The 18,923-nt window shown below is 43.6% G+C and overlaps 1 protein-coding gene and 1 long non-coding RNA gene across 3 annotated transcripts in view; one reads left to right on the plus strand and one right to left on the minus strand.

Annotated features, from left to right (window-relative positions):
• The window catches only part of Cradd (CASP2 and RIPK1 domain containing adaptor with death domain), a 214,140-nt gene that overhangs the window by 155,825 nt on the left and 39,392 nt on the right, over nt 1-18,923 (plus strand). The gene's annotated exons all lie outside the window — the stretch shown is intronic.
• Nucleotides 5,169-18,902, minus strand: LOC111817075. The gene is made up of 3 exons (XR_002821340.1): nt 18,744-18,902; nt 7,129-7,232; nt 5,169-6,172 (listed from the first exon to the last, which is right to left on the minus strand). It is a non-coding gene; the product is annotated as an uncharacterized LOC111817075 (long non-coding RNA).

An 18,923-nucleotide genomic window follows, 5' to 3' on the forward strand; every position in this document is an offset into this window, starting at 1 on the left:
AGTTAAGTTACATCTTACCACACACATCTCAACCTGTTAAAGTAAACCAAGGTGAAACTCGAGGAAGCACTGCTAGCTCTGCTTTAGTGCCTACAATATCACAGTATTACTTAAAAGTAGAAAGAAATCTTATCTTCCCCTTAAAAGCAGTTATCATGCCACACAGACTGAACAAAAAAATCCTTGAAAATATATATCATCAGAGGGAATGAAGATTAAAGCACTGAGCACGAATTAGTGCTTCTTCGGGCCAAGCTCAGTCGACTTCCTCCATGCGCGACGTGTTGTCATCTCCTTCGAGGGGAGGCATCTCCTCATTAACAGCAGCAGCAGTGTCATCGGCGGTGGGGTCATCCTCATCAGTACCTAGACCCAGCGTGATCATCCTGTAAATCCTGTTCGCGTGGGTCTGCGGGTCTTCCAGGCTGAAGCCAGAGCACAGCAGTGCGGTTTCATACAGCAGGATGACCAGGTCCTTCACAGACTTGTCGTTCTTATCGGCCTCGGCCTTTTACCTCAACGTCTCAATAATCGAGTGGTCAGGGTTTATCTCCAGGTGCTTCTTTGCTGCCATGTAACCCATCGTGGAGTTGTCCATTAGGGCTTGGGCTTTCATGATCCTTTCCATGTTCGCCGTCCAGCCATATGTGCTTGTGACAATACAGCATGGGGACGTCACTAATCTGTTTGACACGACCACCTTTTCAACCTTTTTCTCTAAGATGTCTTTCATGATCTTGCACAGGTTTTCAAACTTTGTCTTTTTCCCCTCCCGGTTTTTTTTTCTCCTCTTCATCTTCTGGAAGTTCCAAGCCCTCTTTGGTAACTGACACAACAGTGTATGCATTTTGTTGAAGTCAATCCACTAAGCATTGGAGCTGGCATTTCTCAGTGAAAGCATTGTATATCCGAGTTTTCTCTGTTCCTTTGTGCTACAAACAGTATTTCTCACTTTAAAAAATCTTTTTGGGATTTGCTTTAAAATAGCAAGTGGGGCAGGAGGATAGCTGCAATTTGGGCCAGCCTGGGCTATATAGTGAGTTCAAGGCCAGCCTCAACTGTATGATGAGACCCTATCTCAATCCACCTCACCCCCCTTTAAAAAGCAAAATAATGATTGAGGGTATCAATGAGAGAAGTGTGGTGTGGAGCTGGGCCGTGTGGGCCTCAGGTTCACATTTTCCATCAGGAGTTCCAGGGCCTTGACTGCGCTAAGCAAAGAGCAACAGAGCCCACTAGCTCCATCCCTTCTTTGATCTAAGACAGAGATCTGCCTGGGGTCACTTTGCTCCTTTCTTTCCTTTGTCTTCTGCTTTCCTTTAGAAAACAACCCATACATTTCTAGGTTAGTGAGATCAACTGCTGCAGTGGACCCTTCCCAAGCTTTTTTATATAACTAAAAGTTGAGCTTAACCCTTTTTTAATTTTTGGTATTGGGAATCGAACTCAGGATCTTGTCCTTGCCAGGCAGGTGCTTGTGTCACTGAGCTATATCCCCACCTCCTGAACCCCGATTTTGATGTGATGGTAGAGCAACCTTTTGTAAAGTAGCTAGAGCAAGGGCAAGGATATTAATTTGGTCGATAGACTGGGACAAAATAGAGATGTCCTAGGGCCTGAATAAATTGTAATATTCTCTTACAAGGGAAGTTGCTGATAAAGAGAAATCTTGATCACATCCTAGAGTGGGTTTACTTTAGGAAATCTTCACATGAAGTCTTATGCTTTATATCTAGATGTCCTGCAAGACCTCATGTGTTAATAGGTGGGGTTTCACAGATTGCATCATAGGGGTGGGATATTCATCAGGATATTAGTGAATGAATCCACTGTTGAGTTTATAACTAAACTGTTGGAGGTGGGGCCTGGCCGGAGGAGGTGGTCTCTGGCAGCTTGGCCTGGAGGGGTTCATCTCCCTCCTCCTCCTCCTGGATCACTCGCTGTCCACTTCCTGTCTGCTATGCCATGAGGTGTTTCTCCTCAGCCACGCCTTCCTGTCATGCCTTTCTTTCTTGGAGCCAACCAGATATGGTCTGAAACTTCCACAAATTGTGAGCCAAAATAAACCTTTCTTCCTTTGAGTTGTGGGTATCAGGCATTGCATTGTTGTGAGAAACTAAGAAATGGAGGATAGATCACAGCTATTAATTACTACCTGTTTATCTAATGGTGTAGTAAATCTATGTATACTTGATAGATGATTGAGAGGGTAAGTTGATTTCTTTTTAAGCACTTTTCAACTTTTTCCTTAAGGAGTTGTATCTTGAGACTTTTTTAGATAAACATAAGCCATTGGGAATTTTCTGCCATAGCATATGTTTTCATAATTGGTATTCTTCTTTTCCACAAAATAAATAAAAATCTATACTTTTTCATGATTGTCTGAATAGTACTTATTCTTTTTTGAGTATTGTTTACTTTTGGCTGAATTTCCTTAGGCGTTTTTATTTGAATCCATGGTTTTTCTCTTGCTGGTTCTTGTGTCCTTCTGCTCAATTAGAGCTGCTGTCCTTTGTGAGTCTCTCTTCTGCCCTTGGCATGTCTCTCGGTGCTTGTGAGCAGCTTGGGCCTGGGATCATGTGATTCGTCAATGTCACCATGTTGCTTCCACTGGCTGCTCCTGCACCTGGGTGGCACAGCTGCCGCCGCCCTGGGTCAGCCTCTCCACTTACACGTGAATGCTAGGAGGTCTGGAAAATGGAAATGCTGTTGTCAGAACATCTGGCTTCAGACTTCGCTTTATGAAACAATGATCTCAGGATGAGTGCTTGAGAAGGAAACGAGACCTCAGGGGTAGACCTGGGTAGGGCTGTGCCTGCGTCGGGGAGGCATTAACAGTTGTTCCAAGACTGCGGGGATACATGCCAGCCAGAAGACAAGGCCGGGGCAGGAGGGGTAGAGCATGAGCTCAGACCATGGGGTGACTGCTGCTGTGCTCCCCGGGCCTTTCTGTGACCCTTCCTATACTTGTGCTCACTGGCATGAAGGTGTCATAACACAGCAGTGTGGGTAGTGGGTGTGGAGACCACACTTGGATCCCCAGGAGCAGGGACCTGAAGGAGAGCCCGAGCACATAATGTCCCCAAAATACTGAGAAGGCTTTAGGTTTCCACAGTAGGCAAAGTTTGAGCTAAGGCACTGAGAGTTCCAGCTACCATCTAGGCTTTCTCCTAATAATATCTGATATAATTTTTGTCCATAATTATCCCAAGAATATATACAGGTGTCATGTGCCAGTTAAAAGCAAAATAATTACAATACCATCGCGATGGTAACTCAACTGCTTATATTACATTTTACATGTTTTTTGCTGTGCTTAAATGTCTTTAATTCTATTAAAAATCTTGCTTTGATTCCAGGGCCTGTGAATGTTAGGCAAGTATTCTACCTCTGAACTACAATTCCGTAAAAACTTCTTTATTTAATAAAGAACATAATAATGCATAATGATGTCTTGGTAGCAATATTAAAAATGGAGAGAAAGAAACACACTTTGGCCAGATGTGCCTTGAACCAGGTGTGGGGCAGGCAGCTGTGTGCGTGGGCAGCCGGCAGGTGTAGTTCTGCGTTTCCAGAGCTCCCAGGGTCTGGTGAGTCAGCTGTCTTTCCATTCTGGTAGCATCTCCAGTCCTGGATCATCTATTAAGAGAACCAGGTGGGTTTTGCTCACTGTTAGAAGCAGTCACTTTCCACATCATTTAATTCTAAAGCTTCACTCAAGACTGCTGGTGAAACCAGGATCCGTAGCATTTTCTCAACTTTCACACTGGACACATATTTCATAATTGGTGGAAAGTAGTTTTCTTTGTATCTTTTTCAAAGGCAGAAAACTGTATTTTGTGGCTTCTCCCAATTATTTGCTGGAGAAATGTTGGAAATGCAAGCCAGGGCAGGGCGTACAAGGAGCAGGAGTATTTTTATTCTATTTTGTTTCCGTGGAGTGAAGCACACATCTAAAGGTATAGTGAAAAATAAACACCTTTCCAAGTCACTTGACATGTTGTAAGCCATCCAGCCCTTCTAACTGCCCTGTGACAGTCATTCTTATCATTTTATAGATGAGAAAGACACAGAGAGGTCAGATAGCTTTCTCAGTCACAGGGCTAGTATGTGGCAGAACCAGATCAGACTTGTGACAGGCTCCAGTGTAAGGGCTTGTGACCAGTATGCTTCCTCTGCAAGGAGGAAAGAGACTGACAGAGACTGCAGCACCTGAACACCGAATCTGCCAGCGCCGCCGCTGCAGTGTCTGTACTGTCCTCTGAGAGCCAGAGTGACCATGTGGCTGGCTCTTGTGCAGGCTCCTCCCAGGAACTGTGCCATTCTCTCTCCAGGTGGGGTGTAAGGACGCCAGGACACCCAAACATTTTAAGAGAAGTAGGTATTTTTGTTTAAATACTTAACCAAACCTTGAGTACAGCGTTACTCCGTGTCATCTTGCAGTGGGGCTCACCTCTTCATTTTTGTTTCTGAGGCTCTATCTGTGCTTGGGGCAGTGATGAGGGCCAGGGCCAGTCACCTGTGGCAGCAGGGGAGCTCACTTGACGTCAGAATGGAGCATTCACTTTTTAGTGTGTGTGGCTGAAGTGAGCCCTAGAACCTAGAAGTCACAAAAGTGAGTGTAAAGGCAACAGAAGTGCCCTGGGGGACTCTGCCTTTTCCGCATAGGAAGTGCCCTGTTCTCCTCCTCCCCACTCTGCTCCAGCTGTCACAACCTGCAGTCCAGCCAGCCTTCAAGTAGAAAGGTCAGATGTTTGATTGTGTGTGTGTCTGGGCTGCAGTTCACTTTTGCAGTGGAAATGTATCGAAAGACATTTCATGGACTGAGTCTTCAGTTGTTAGTGTTGGAAGTTATGTAATTAATTAAATCTTTGACTTCAGGTCATGAGAACGAAATAAAGTTATGAAATAATGAGCCGTGGTTTTGTTCTGGATTGTGAAGAAAATAACAGGTAGTTAAAAATCCAAACAGTAGAAGTTACACATAAAGAAAAGGGCAAATCAGAGTCTTTTAGTATAGGGACCAAAGTTTTGTATTATTCAAGAAATAGTTGCATCAAAACAGCCAATACCAAATCAACTCGTACCATATTTATTGACTTTGTATTGACTTTGTGCATGGATCCCACCTCTCAGTGTCAGCCTACAATTCAGAAAATGTGGTAACAATTACACACGATGATTTTTATATTAAATTAAAAATGTTTATTTTTGGATACATGACGTTAGGGTTCTTTTAACTAGATAGATTATAGCTGTCTAGATAGGTGGATGGATGAGATTTCTTATAGGAATTGGCTCCAGTGGTTACTGAGACTTCGCAGGGTCTGGAAGCTGGAGAAAGGGGAGAGCTCTTGTGCCATTCAGTGGCAAGGCGAGAAGGGAAAGAGGTACAAGGCCCTGTCAGAGTTCATGTGTCCATGGATGTCCCAGGACAGCAGAAAATGAATGATCCAGCTCAAGAAGAGGGGGAGAATCACCCTTCCTGCCCTTTGCTCTGTTGTTGCCCATTGTAGATTGTGTGATGAACCCAAACCCATTCCATATAGAACCATCATGTACTCTGGTAAGGAGGTTGGCTCAGAGGCATATACAATTCTGCGTGTTCTGGATTTGGACAGTTTTATTCTTGTGATGGTGTTAATATGTTTTACTGCTACTACACTTCCTATAAAATACTAGGATTAGATTCAGGTTAAATATGTCAGGCAGTAGTACTTCACCTGTGTGTTTTTTTGTTTTCAAGTGTGTCCCACCAAGAGGTGCATAAAGCTTGGCAGTCTCCTTTGTAATGACACTAAAATTATCAGGGGATTGAGACATTTTCAGGTCAGCCTTCTGTTACAACATTTTCTGTCACCTGTTCACACAACTGTCTGCTAAGGGTCACTGCCAGGCTACAGTATTTTAAGAAGGGGACGCAAAATGGCAGTTTTCTAATTCCTACATTCCTTCTGCGTCTTAGATTACACTTAGTTCAGAGGAATTCATGCTGACAGGTGGTTCTCTGTCCAGCTTTTGGTGACAAAGCAGCCTTGAAGACGGTTGGGCCAGGCTGCTAGCTATGTGTCCAGTGGCCAGGTGGCCATGGCTGATTCCTTTCCTCCTCTGGAAAGGACAACCTTGTAACATGCTGCAATATTCTCTACACGCTCTTCCTGGTCAGTAGACTCTGGGAAAAGTAGGAAAAGCACTACTCAGACCTTTTTTCAGGGGCACAATTTGTTTTTCTGTAACATGCAGAATAAACCAAGACACAGTTGTCAGAATGGCCCCATCCCTAAATTACATCCTTTTCCAAATCTGTTCAGCTCTCAGCCTGCCTCCTGTTGGCAGGAAGAGCCACTTTGGGGAAAAGGGGGTGAAGTGAGGGAGGCTTGTTATTACTGCTCCTAGCAGCAAGCAGCTCCCTTGGCGAAGGACTTCCTGCTTCTTAGTGAGAGATCGAGTCTTCCAGGACAGCCTCCAAGAGCCAGGCTTTGTCATTAAAAGGCTCCAAGGAATCACGTGGAGAGCAAGTCTAGCAACAGGCTAGAGCTCTGAGCCCCTGAAAGGGCAGCCTTTACCCTTTAGCTGAGCGCCAGTTCTACTTCAGAAACAAAAGGCCACGCTTCAGAGCCACAGTGGTAATTGCTAGAACCGACAGCTTCTGGAAGTCGTCAGAATGGCAAGTTCCGGGAAGCGGCTAGTGGAGATCAGTGGACTTCTTGGTACACCGCCAGCTGATCACCAGCATTTGTTTCCTCTTCTTCCTGACACACAGCCAGATTATAACTCCCAGGTTTCCTTCCACTTCTTAGAAGCTGAGCTCTGGTCAGAGGGATGGAACTAGAGAAGTGTGTACCACCTGCAAGCGCGCGTCTGTGGCTGCCATCTCCCTTTTCTCTTTGGGCTGTGGCATGGAGGCGGCAGCCTCCACACAGCCTTGGAAATGGGCAGCCTGCATCGGCCTCCGTCCTTGCCCTCCCACCTGCTCACCTGTCCAGCAGTTTGTGGGCCAGAAAACAGAAATACCTACTGGAGCTGAGCCTACATTAACACACTCCATTTTTCTCTTAAAAGCTATTCTGCTTCCACCTTTTAGCACTAAGCATCTAAAACGCTCCAAAAAACTAAAATTGCCCTCACTTGCCAATAATCTGTTAGCAAGTCCTCGCTGAGGAGCTCTATCTCTCCTGGCATTCGTGTATCTGTCTCTCCTGGCATTCTGAGAAGTCCCAAATTACTTCCAGCTGAAATGGAAAATAAACAAAACAAGGCAGAAACTCATCTGTGGTAGACAGCATAGACCTCCCCCACTCCAGACATCCATGTCTCAGAATTAGCAAATATGTTCCTTTACATAGCAAAAAGGTCTTGGAAGATATGATGAAGAATTATTATCTTGAAATGGGAAGACTGGTGGGGGTCATCTAGATGGGCTCAATGTAGACACAAGAGAAAGCTGGGATGGGGTGGCAGAAAAGTAGATCCAAGAGATGTGATGGGATTTTGACTCACTCTGGCTTTGGAGATGGAGGAAGGAACCACGGACCAAGCAATGCAGGCTGACTTAGGAGCTGGAGGAGAGAGAGTAAGGAAGATGCCCAGGGCCTCCCAGAAGAAAGATGACCTGTTGATGCTTAGATTTTAGCTCAGTGAGACCCATGTAAGCTTCTAGAGCTTACAGAACTATAAAGTAGTACTATTTTGTACTATTTTAAGTTTTTACATTTGTGATCATTTTTATGGTAGCAACAGAGAACTAATCCCACACAAAGCACTAAATAACAGCAACAAAAAAGATGCATCTGTTCAGCAAGCAAGACCTTTAACATATGACCTCAGATATCTGGATGTTGGAGTCATATGGCCAGGTGTAGACCAGCTACAGCTGAGGGCAACTTCGGAGTTTCCAGTTCCACACTTGGTCAAAGTGTTGACGTATCCAAACTCCATGAGATTTGGTTGAAACTAAAGAAGTCCTCAAGTCTCAGGAGGACAATGAAATGTTGCCCTGGGTGTCTGCTGGTGTCATGGTGTACTTGTCAGGACAAGCAGCTAATGCTGTGGTCAGGCCCCTGGGCAAGAGACACAATTAAGATTTTGTTTTCTTCTAAATCACTGCTCCTCCTTTCCTGTTGAAATGTGGCTCACTGCATCTCCTAATGAGAGTGTCATCCTTCTAATTCAGACCAAGCAAAACAGTTGGAAAATAAAACCTCATTGCCCATGGAAGGAGGAGGGAGGAAGAGAGGAAGGATTGTAGACACAGATTGAGGGAGCGAGACCTGGATTCAGATCCCATCCCTTTTTGCCCACAGACTTGCATTTGACCTTTTACTCTCCTTGACCTTGAACTTGAAACTCTGGGAAAATGATCGATAGTACCTGGAATACAGAGGTGGTGAGAATTGATAAGTGATCATCAAGGCTAGTGACCAAGCCACGCAGAACAGAAACTGCTTTCAGTGTTTCTCAGAATACACCAGAGAGCCTTTTTAAGGACTACGATGACTTCAGTGTTACTTCAGAGTTGGGCACCAGATATGTATCTTTGTATACTGAACAATCCTTAGAGTGATAGTAATTCCCTCAGTATAGTTACAATCCAGCTCTGAATATCAAATCCTATTATCTTAATACACGGTCACTGAGCTCTTTTTCTCTTACCATACAGGGGAATCATGTGATCCTGTGATGCAGAACTCAACCTGACACTGGAGTCACGTGGATATATAATACGTGTGTGTGTGTGTGTGTGTGTGTGTGTGTGTGTGTGTATGCATATACATACATACCTATAGTCTAACAAGAAGTAAAAAAATCATTCAATTATAACTTTTCTTTGAAGGGGTACAATCTAATTTATTCCTAAAATCTTAATGAATTATTCAAATAAATTTACTCATTACTTAAAAGAAGATGTATTACTTTATAGTGAGTATTCCTTTCACAAGCTAGGACTCAGGTCCTGGTAGCTGAACTGCCTTCTTCTCTTACCCAATACATGGAGTGCATTCAGCATAAAAGAAAGCAGTACTTTGTGTGTATAAGTGAATATGTAAATAAAAACAAAACAAACATCTAGGTAATATGTAAAAAACTCCTCTAATTCCCTGAAGAAATAATGTATTAGCAAGACCACTAGAAACCACTTTTATGTGTTACATGGAATTAGGACACTAAACATTTTGTACCGCTGACTGCCTGCATTTCATACCTGGATGGCAGGCTGCTTCTCGGCCATGAAATGGTGTGTAACTGATGCCTCGGCAATGCTGTGTCTGTCAGAAGGAAAGAAGAAGGGCAGGGATTATCCTAATGCTGCGTGCATCTCGGTCCTTCAGAAATTACCCAGAAATGTTTAGCCAGACAAAGCACAGCCAGTCCCCGAAGGATGCTCTAAGTTCCCAGGCCTGTTAAAGGAAGGAACAGCATGTGCATGGATCGCCGGGTTGCCGTGTTGGCCGTGGCAACCGCTGGTAATGAGCTGACAAGGAATGCCGTTGCATTTTCTTGCCTTGGGAAAACTTCCAGGTACACATTTTTCAGTGATTGAAAATGTCAGTCGGTGTAGACGGCCTTGTAAACTGCTAGAGGTGAGCCAACACGTGGTCACGCTTGCTCTGCCACTGCCACATTATGCCAGGGAGCCGAGCATCTTCTGTGAGTGCCCTCTCTTCTGCTCTTCCCTGTAGATTGGTGCTCTTCAAACCTTTTTGCTTGATACTCCTGAAAGAAGGTTTTAAGAACTATATATTTGTTTTCATCATTCTAAAAATGAGGTAGAAAACATTACATATTCTGTAAGTTGAAATGAACCCAAGATTGATTATGTGTAGAATAAGTATTTCATGGCATAATTTAATATAATAGGCTTTAATGACCTTAGTGAAAATTAGGTTAAATATGAAAACTCAATTAAAAAAAATATATATATATATATATATATATATATATATATATATATATTCCAGCTCATCCTAAAAAAAAATCTGGTGATTCTAGAAAACATTGGAGTTAATTTAAAGAATAATCCACATCACCTATGTGTTCTACTTTTTTTTGTATTTTTAGGGAAGGGTCTACAGGGTATTCAGGGTCTCACTACTAGATCGAACTCATAGTGATCTGCCTGTTTCCAGGCTCCCAAGAGCTGGGTTTACAGGTGTGCACCACCACGCCCAGTCTGAATTGCCATCTCAGCCCACCCCTGGGTGGGCAGGGCCAGCATGGCAGGCCCAGGGATTGAACCCTGCGCTCCTGCACCTGCTTGTAGGTGCTTTGAGCCACTGAGCTATTTGGCCGGCCCTATGTTACTCTTATCTGTTACTCTTTTTCATTGCTGGGACAAATACCTGACATTCAAAATGAAGGCAGAAAAGGTTTATTAGCTCACGGTTACTGGAGGTTTCAGTCCATACTCGGCTGGCTCTAAGGCAGCGCGGCATGTGGCAGTGAGCAACCTTTCATGGCGGTGGCAAAGAGCAAGAGAGCAAAAGGAGGAGTAGCAGCAGAGAGCTGCTACAGAGAGCAAGTCTGTCTCCCTTATGTTGCATTCAGGCTGTGTGCCCCAGGCTGGGTGTGGCACTCACACCCCTAATCCCAGCAGCATTCACACCCATAATCCTAGTGGATCATGAATTAATTACAAAGTCTAGAAGTTCATCCCATGACTGCATGTGGCTTTGAGGGGACAACTAGACACAAACCATAACAGTTCTGAACTCACATCTTCCCAGTACCCTCAGTCCTACAGACCTGTAGGCAGGATTGGGAGAAACAGAAAGCTGAGGCTCCCACAGCCTGGTATTTTAAATGATTTAGGCTTTCTTTTGCAGAGCTTGAAAAATGTTTCTGCCTAAAAGAAATTAAGATGTAGAAACTTGATGTTGTAAATCTGTCCTGGCTCATGTAGTTTCCAAAAGGCCCCTTGAAGAGTGCTGGCATAGATTATAGATGTGACATGTTAGTCAGCTTGGGTTACCACAGTGAAATACCCATGTGACCAACTTATACAGAGGAGGTGTTGATGAGAGCCACAGTCTTGGAGGTACAAGCCCAGGCAGTGCAGCCTGCTCAGTGAGGGCCACCTCCCTGCTGTGTTACCTCAGGGCTCAGAGGGGGCTGCAGGCAGCGATCAGAGGCCATGTTGGGAATGCACAAGTGACTCCATTTCAAACAGGGAACCTAGAGAGAGGACTGGGCTGGGCCAGAATCAGCTGGTGTGACAACGCTTTCTAGAGAATGACCTTTGAGGCACGTACCAGTGACCCAAGCACCGATGCTGGGCCCTCCTCCAGCAGGTCAAGAGCACTTCCCCAGGCTGCCCTCCCTCCCAGGAGCAGGCCTTTAACATGCGGGCCTGGCCAGCACACGTGAATTCCCGAATCACTGCAGCGCCCAATTAATGCTTTGTAGGAACAGGAATACGGGAAGCGGGAACGAGATAGACAAGGAAAGAATGTGTTCTGCCTTCTATCCTTTCCTTCTTCGTTCTATGGATATTAGAACTTCTGAAGCATTCTGCATGACTCTCAACCTTTCCTGTTACCTATCTTTGTCATTTTAAGCTACATCCCTGAGAGTATGAGAGGAATCCTTTGTTACTCTTCCAGCTCTTGATTTTTTGCTTCAACTGCATCCTTCTGCTACTTTTTTTAATCATATTTTTTTCTTTTTCAACATTTTTCAGGGGCTGGGGAGATAGCTCAGAGGTCTGTGTGCCTTCCTGGCCAGTGCAAAGACCTGAGTTCTACCCCTGGTACTGCATGCCGTGCTGGCCCTGTGCGGGCCTCCAGAACCAGGCGTGGTGGTGCATGCCTGTAAGCTCAGACTGCAGAGGCCAAGACAGGAAGATCAGTAGGAGTCTGAGCTGCTTAGTAAGACCCTGCACCAAATAAATAAATAAATAAATAGTTTATTTTTAAAAAAAAACCTGTTTTTTTCTGTTGCGTCTTGTGTGAATCTGATACTCTCTCAAATCTCTCCTGCAATATTTTAAGCTTATATTGACTTATATTTTTAATGTTTTTTTTTTTCTTGTTTTCAAGTTTTGTTTGTTGTTAGTAAATTTAAAAGCTGTAGAGACTGCATTATGTTGGCAAAACAAGTGACGGCAATATCTATTTTAGTGTTTGGTTCAGATTTTATAGTAGTTTTGTTTATAGAACTTCTAAAAGATGTATCTCTTTATTTCCTAGACCGAATTAAATGTAAGGAAATTTCATTTGCCTAGTTCTGGCCTCAAAAATAAAATTGAAGTTCAAATTATACAACGGCTTCCTGGCAAACACAGCAAACCCAATTAAGTTGTGCTGTAACAAGTAGATGACCTGGAAAATGGCTTTGCCCGTGGGAAGAAGAGCTACTTAAACGACTTCTAGTGGTCAGACTTGGTTTTCTCATCCAAGTTTGATATATTCCAAGAAGCTGGTGGTTAAATCATACAGTAGTATTGTTTTCCCTACTGATTTTAGTAACTTTAACTTTTAGAGCTTTAGAAACTTTAATGTTTTTCTGAAATATTTATGTTGGAGTCAGTAAAGCTGGATATTTCATGTTTAATTTTAAGTGTAAAGCCTTTGGCATAAATTGGTGCATCTCGTCATCTTAAATTATTAGTCAATGATAAGGATAACAGAAAGTATTTAATAAGCCTCTTTGCTTTGTGTTAGCATGATAGGGGACACGGAGACCCTGACTCACTCTTGTTTGCTCTGCTGCTTGGCCAGCATGAAATATAAGGCCTCCTCTCCTGCCATGGTGCAGCACACCACCCCAGACCCACATGGCAGGGCCCCAAGCCGTAGACTGAAGCCCCTGAAACTGTGAGTCAAAATAAGCCTTTCTTCCTCATAATTTGATTATCTCAGGTATTTTATCATAGTAACAGAAAACTGACTACCACACCATAAATGCACATGTGTTCCAGGAGGTGTTTCAACCTTAGTTTGAGGAACATGAATGTACTGGGTAGAATATTGCCTTGGAGTTCTAGCTTTATCTTTGCCATTGATAAGCTATAACATTGGGCAAGTCAATCAACCTATTGATCTCCATTTTCTTTTATGTAATTTGGTGGTTGGTTGGGGTTAAAGTGTTCAGATTAGATAATCAGAGTCTCTTCTGTCATGCTATAAATATGTATATCCATTGCCAGTCAGGTGGATAACCCATTACTATTATAGAGTACTGGGCTATATTGGATTACTGTGCTGAATTCATGCACCTACAATATATGAATGGCAGTAGAATACCCATCTCTGACAAAAGTAGACAAAAAGGGGAGATATAACTGAAGGACCATTTTATAGTGAAAAAAATGTATATAATAGCATAGATATACAGCTACTTTCTCTCTATTATTTTTTGTTTTTGGCAGAACCAGGGATTGAACTCAGGCCCTTACACTTGCCAGGGAAGTGTATATTCCACTGAGCCATCTCCCAGGCCCCCTACTACTTTCTCTTAGTTCAACGAGAAGAACGTTTTTAACTAATACTGTTTAGACAAGATAGCATGTCTGCACTGTGTACTATGAATACTACAAAGACAACAGTATACAGCGTATTAATTATTGTAACTGTCCTACTGACCTGTTTTGAAACTGTCTCATTGCTACTTCTTTTTCAATAAAATTATTATTAGCAATAGTAAAAAGACGCATGTCCTTGCATGCCTGCCCGTGGTTCCTTAGGACCTCTGCTGCTGCACTCTGTAGACCATACGGCTTGGCGCATGCATGTTGCTGCCATTGCCCCTTTATTACCGTATAAATATGGCCGAGATTCTTAATTGTTGAGTAAATGAAGAGTGAGCAGGTGTCTCACCATAGCTGACTCACACAGTATCCCTCTTCTCATTTTCTGTGTAGATTGAAATAGGTACTAAACTCCCTGCACTTTCTTGGCAGGTAGACACGTGGCTGAGTTAATTTAACCTGTGTTCATATTTGCCAACCTCATCCTTTCCTCGCTACTGGTGTTCTTCCTCATTGAAATACAGTTATTTCTTCAAGTGGCAGCCAAAAAAATATTTTCATATAACCTTTTCAGCGAACAGCTGAAATGTTGTATAAACTTTTTAAAGAAATGACTGTCAGCACAGGCCTTTGCTTCTAGGCTGTCCAGATTGCTATATAAAGTATGCTTCCTAAATTAACCGGATCAAATGAGCCATAAGAACAAGCATCACTCCTCTTGCTAAGCCTCCTTAAGCCATCCCTCCAGGCCATCCCAAACTGTACTTCTCAAAGTGGGACGCTATGTGCCCTGTTTGAAAGCTGCTGTGACCAACGTAGTTGGAATCTCTGGGATGAGAAGAGAGGGAGGGAAAGGGCTGGCGTGCTTTACAAATAGGAAATTTCACTGGGTCCTCTGCAGAATTCACTTTGGCAGATGTGTATATAATAATCTGAACTAAGAGGTTACCAGTGACTTTCTTCCTTAGTGTCTCATCCTGGAAATGCCACTAGTGTTGTAGTTCTTTGAAAGAAGTCCTGAATTTAGAAACCTGTTGTTGAAGCTTTTGGTTAGACAGATGATCTTGGTTGACCTTACAATTTTTTACCTTCTTGATAGTGCAAAAGCAATAGACATTTAGTTAACACCGTATTTTAAATGTAGAGTTTTATCTTTCCCTGACCTAGTGATATAATTAAAATGCTTTCTTGCTAGGCTGGGCAGCAGGAGCCAGTTGTAGCTGTCACCAGATACCCAATTACAAAGGAACAACTTAGAGTCTTAGAGAAAGACTCTAAGTACAGTATATTGCTAGCTACAGTGTTTAGTAGGTTAGATGTATTAAATGCATTTTTAAAAATGCATGTTTGACTTAGAATATTTTCAGTTTAGAATGGGTTTATATGGATGTTGCCCTATCCTGAGGGGCAGAGGGACTCTGTACTTGCATTGCTGAAAGTGCTTTTCTGCATAATAGTGCAAAATCTAATGAGAACAAGCTGTTTTTGCTGATCATGGGAGTCGTGTTAGGGCATGGAGACCCACAGTGCCTCTTAGCCTCTCCCCAGACCCATGGGAGAGAGGGAGAGGGAGAATCCCTCTTTCAGAGGAAGGAGGAAACTACTAACCCAGTGTGGTAGGGGACCTTCCCTGGGAGCCACTAATGCACAGAGCAGAGGCACAGGGACCCCTGGAAGCCCCTGCCCTGGCTGAATGCTGGCTGGTCTGGGAGGCAGTCATGTGTAGTATAGAAACGACTGGCTGTACAGCCTGGTTCGCTCAAATTGGAATGCCAGCGTTGTCCTCACTGTGCTGCGTGACTTTGGGCAAGCTGCTGGGCATCTTGGCATCTCAGTTTTCTTATCTGAGCACCAAGCATGAAGTGCGTGCACTGAAAGACCACCAAGAGATCAGGTAATTAATAAGAAGGAAAATGGTACAGGTGCTTTGAGAGAAAAAGTGGCCATTTCTGAGAAAGCTAGACATAACTATACCATATCACCTAGGGTTACAGCCCTCCATATTTACCCAAATGAGTTGAAAATGTACAGAAACCTGCAAGGAATGTTTACAGCAGCTTTATTCATAAATGCCAAAAGTTGGGAGCAATCAAGACATCCTTTAGTAATTGAATGGGCAGAGTTGTGTATCCATGTGATGGACTATTTATTATTCAGCAATAGAAGAAATGAGCTAACAAACTGTGAAAAGACGTGAAGCCAGTCTGAAAAGAATACCCACTGTTCCTCCCTATATTTGACACCTGGAAAAGGTGGAGCAATAGAAATAGTAAAAGGATGGATGGTTGCCAAGGGCACAGGAGGAGAGGAGGAGGGGGAGGAGGAAGTAAGGGATGAACAGGTGAAGCGCAGGATTTGTAGAGCGTGGAAACTCTTCTGTGTGATCCCATGATGGTGGACATGTGATACTACATTTTCATCAAAACCTGAAGAGTGCAGAACACAAAGAACCCTAAACTACGGGCTTTGGTAAGTCACAGGTTCTAAAAAAGATTTTTTTTTTTAAAAAATGTATTCAGTACAGGGTCTATAGGGTCTACAGAATCTCACTATGTAGATCGGACTCATAGTGATCCTCCAGTTTACAGCCTCCCAAGTGCTGGGATTACAGGCGCACACTACCACACCCAGTCTCAATTGCAGTGTCAGCATGCCAGCACAGCATCCCAGGGATCGAACCACGGTGGCTGCACTCTGTCTAAGCAGGCACTTCAATCTGCTGAGCTATCTGGCCTGCCCTTAAAAAAGATTTTTTAAAACCTGTAAAACCAGGAGGGAGACGTGTGATGGGGAAATGATTAAAATACATTTCATCATGTACAAATTTGCCACGTGAAGCCTCCTAATCTGTATAACCAATATATGCTAATAAAAAAAGTGAGAAAAAGATTTAAGAAGATAATGTAAACAAACTACCTAAGCTACTGACTAGTACTTGATAGGCTCCAATAAATGGGGCTATTAATTTATCTTACGTAATTGAATTAGGCATAGCTTCTGTTTGTGTTCCATGTCTGAATTTCATTAAAAGTGATACTGTTATTTTATAATCTAGTTGGTTACCAAATGAGAATTGGATATCCCTCAGATAACCGTAGATGGTTCACAGGAATGCAATATTTTTCGCTCTTGCTTCCTATATTGAGCCAAATTAATCATAGTTTGTTGTCAAGTCCAAGGAAAGCCAACCCTGGCTAGTGCATGATTTTTCTTTTAGTCACCATGATTTATAGTTGGTGTAAAGTTCGGATCTGGACTTGGTTAGTTATAATGCAGTGGCAGTATACTGCATCTTGATTTGATTTGTGTTAGGTCCTGCATTGTTATGTAAAATGCTCACTTTAATCAAGAATTGCTCTACTTTTTGCCCTGCATAAAATTTCTTCTCTTTTGTATCTTCTGTTTGTTTGTTTTCCTTCTGGGGGGTATGGTTTACATTAGTGTGGGAAGAATAGGCAGGAAATGTAAGTTCAAGCAAAATCTTATATCATAAAGAAATTACATCACAAAACATTAAAATAGTGCATAGAAAACTTTGCCAGCATCTGACTGGACAGGAGGAATGGCATAGTTACACCAGAATTAACTGTAACTCCCACATGTCACCGTTGCTGTCCTTACTAGCTGCTAAGAATCTAGGCCCATGAAAACTTCCAGAATATCCAAATCCAGCGCCAGTATAATGATGTACAAGTTGTAAGAACATACAATAAATAGTCTTTGAGCTTTTACAAAGCACTTAAAAACTAAATGCTACATTTATGTCTTTATCTTCTGCCTTTTTGTTTGACAGATTTTAAAGTAACCAGGAAAAGCTGAGACACAAACGCCCTCCTTTTCCATGGTATTTTTGTTTCCCTTACACATCTTGCTTACACCTTTTCTAATACATTCACCTTCTAACTGCCTTTTGGAGTAATCCTAATGGTCACTTCAGTTGTTTCTTTTCTGTCCCACTTCTGCCCTATTTTAGGTTGAGTTCTCTAGGGTGTATGACAGCTGATCTCAAAGCCAAGGAGCCTTCAGTGGTCCACATGCCAGCAACAAGGGCCGCTTTCTGGGGTGACATGAGCTGGGACATTAAGGAATTCTTCCCCCCAGCTGCTGAGAGTGTCACAGAACAGGAACTGACTTGAGTCAGAGAATACCACTCGCAGACCGAAAGCCCTGCATACAGGACATGATGGTGAAGGGTGAGGAAAGCAGCAGAGTTGGTTGTCAGAGCCTGTGGCCTGCAGAGTGTTCTCAGCTGACTGACTTACTGCAAGGGTGGCAGCAACCACGAGTACGAGCTGCGTTTTGGTGCTGGGTGTATGTGTATTGTTTCCTTGTCACTGCTGTTGTTCCAACAGGATCCAGTTCCTTGGTGTGAGCAAACTGACCTAGTGAGAGCAATCATGCTGTTACAGGGCGAGGCAAGGCGAGTCCTCTTAAAGAACTGACTGAACTTCCCATCCTAAGACCAGGCCTTGGGTGAGGGGAGACGGAGAGGCATTGTGTTCATGTGGGCTTTGAAAGAAATGAGTGGTGTCCGCGTCTCCCCAAGTGATACAAGGTGTGAGTGGGATTGCCCAGCAGGAATACAGCTCTGTATTTCCTCTGTCCCCATCCCGAAGCTTAGAATCCTATGTGTGCAGCACAGGCTGGGGCTCTAAGGGTGCACTGAAGCTGGATCAGAAGTTTTTCAACCCTACAACCTGTGCTGTGACATCTCAGGCACTTTGGAGGACGTCGGAGGAAGCAAGCCTGAGAGCTGGGGCTGGCAGCCTGAAGGCCTGGCTCCTCCGGCTCCCCCGCCTCACTCTGGGAGCATGGTGCTCATCTGTCTGCTGAGGACTGGGGCAGACATCGCAGAAGACACATTTTTATGTCTGTTTCAATTTCTGTTCTGCTTTCACTTTTTCCCTTCTAAGTGTCATCATTGCTTTGACTCTGAGCCTCACATGGAAGGTTCTTACTTCATGATTCAGGAGTGACCACCAACAAAGCATCACGAAACGGAGAAGCTGCTTTGGACCCATTTGCAGCTGAAGCCCTCCTCTAAGACAGATCGTTTTTGTAACTCAAATTAGACACACAGATTTGTTGATGAACAGTCAAGAATTTAGATTGGAAGATGCTGTTATCCAAAGAGGTGTCTATAACAAAAAGCCAGCTTCCCTCCCAGGCCTACCCACCCAGGCTCCCTCACTCCCTCCCAGGCCCAGTTCTTTCTTACTACTGATTCTGTCTACAAGCCAGGTTGTCTCCAGTATCCATTTCCAGCATGGGAATGTACCTGCTCTGTCTTCTGGTGACAATCTCTCGCTGGGCCAGTTTTGTCCTCATGTGTTGGTGGTGGGAGATGGGGAGAAACACAAGCCGTGGGGTTGCTGCCCAGCTGGGAGGCCAGGCGCAGGGGTACACTGCGTTAGGAGGACCTGCTGCCCGCTCTCCACTGGGCAGCGTGTGCAGGGCG

Source organism: Octodon degus, unplaced genomic scaffold (genome assembly GCF_000260255.1).
Source record: "Octodon degus isolate 3935 unplaced genomic scaffold, OctDeg1.0 scaffold00004, whole genome shotgun sequence".
Classification (NCBI taxonomy): Eukaryota; Metazoa; Chordata; class Mammalia; order Rodentia; family Octodontidae; genus Octodon; species Octodon degus.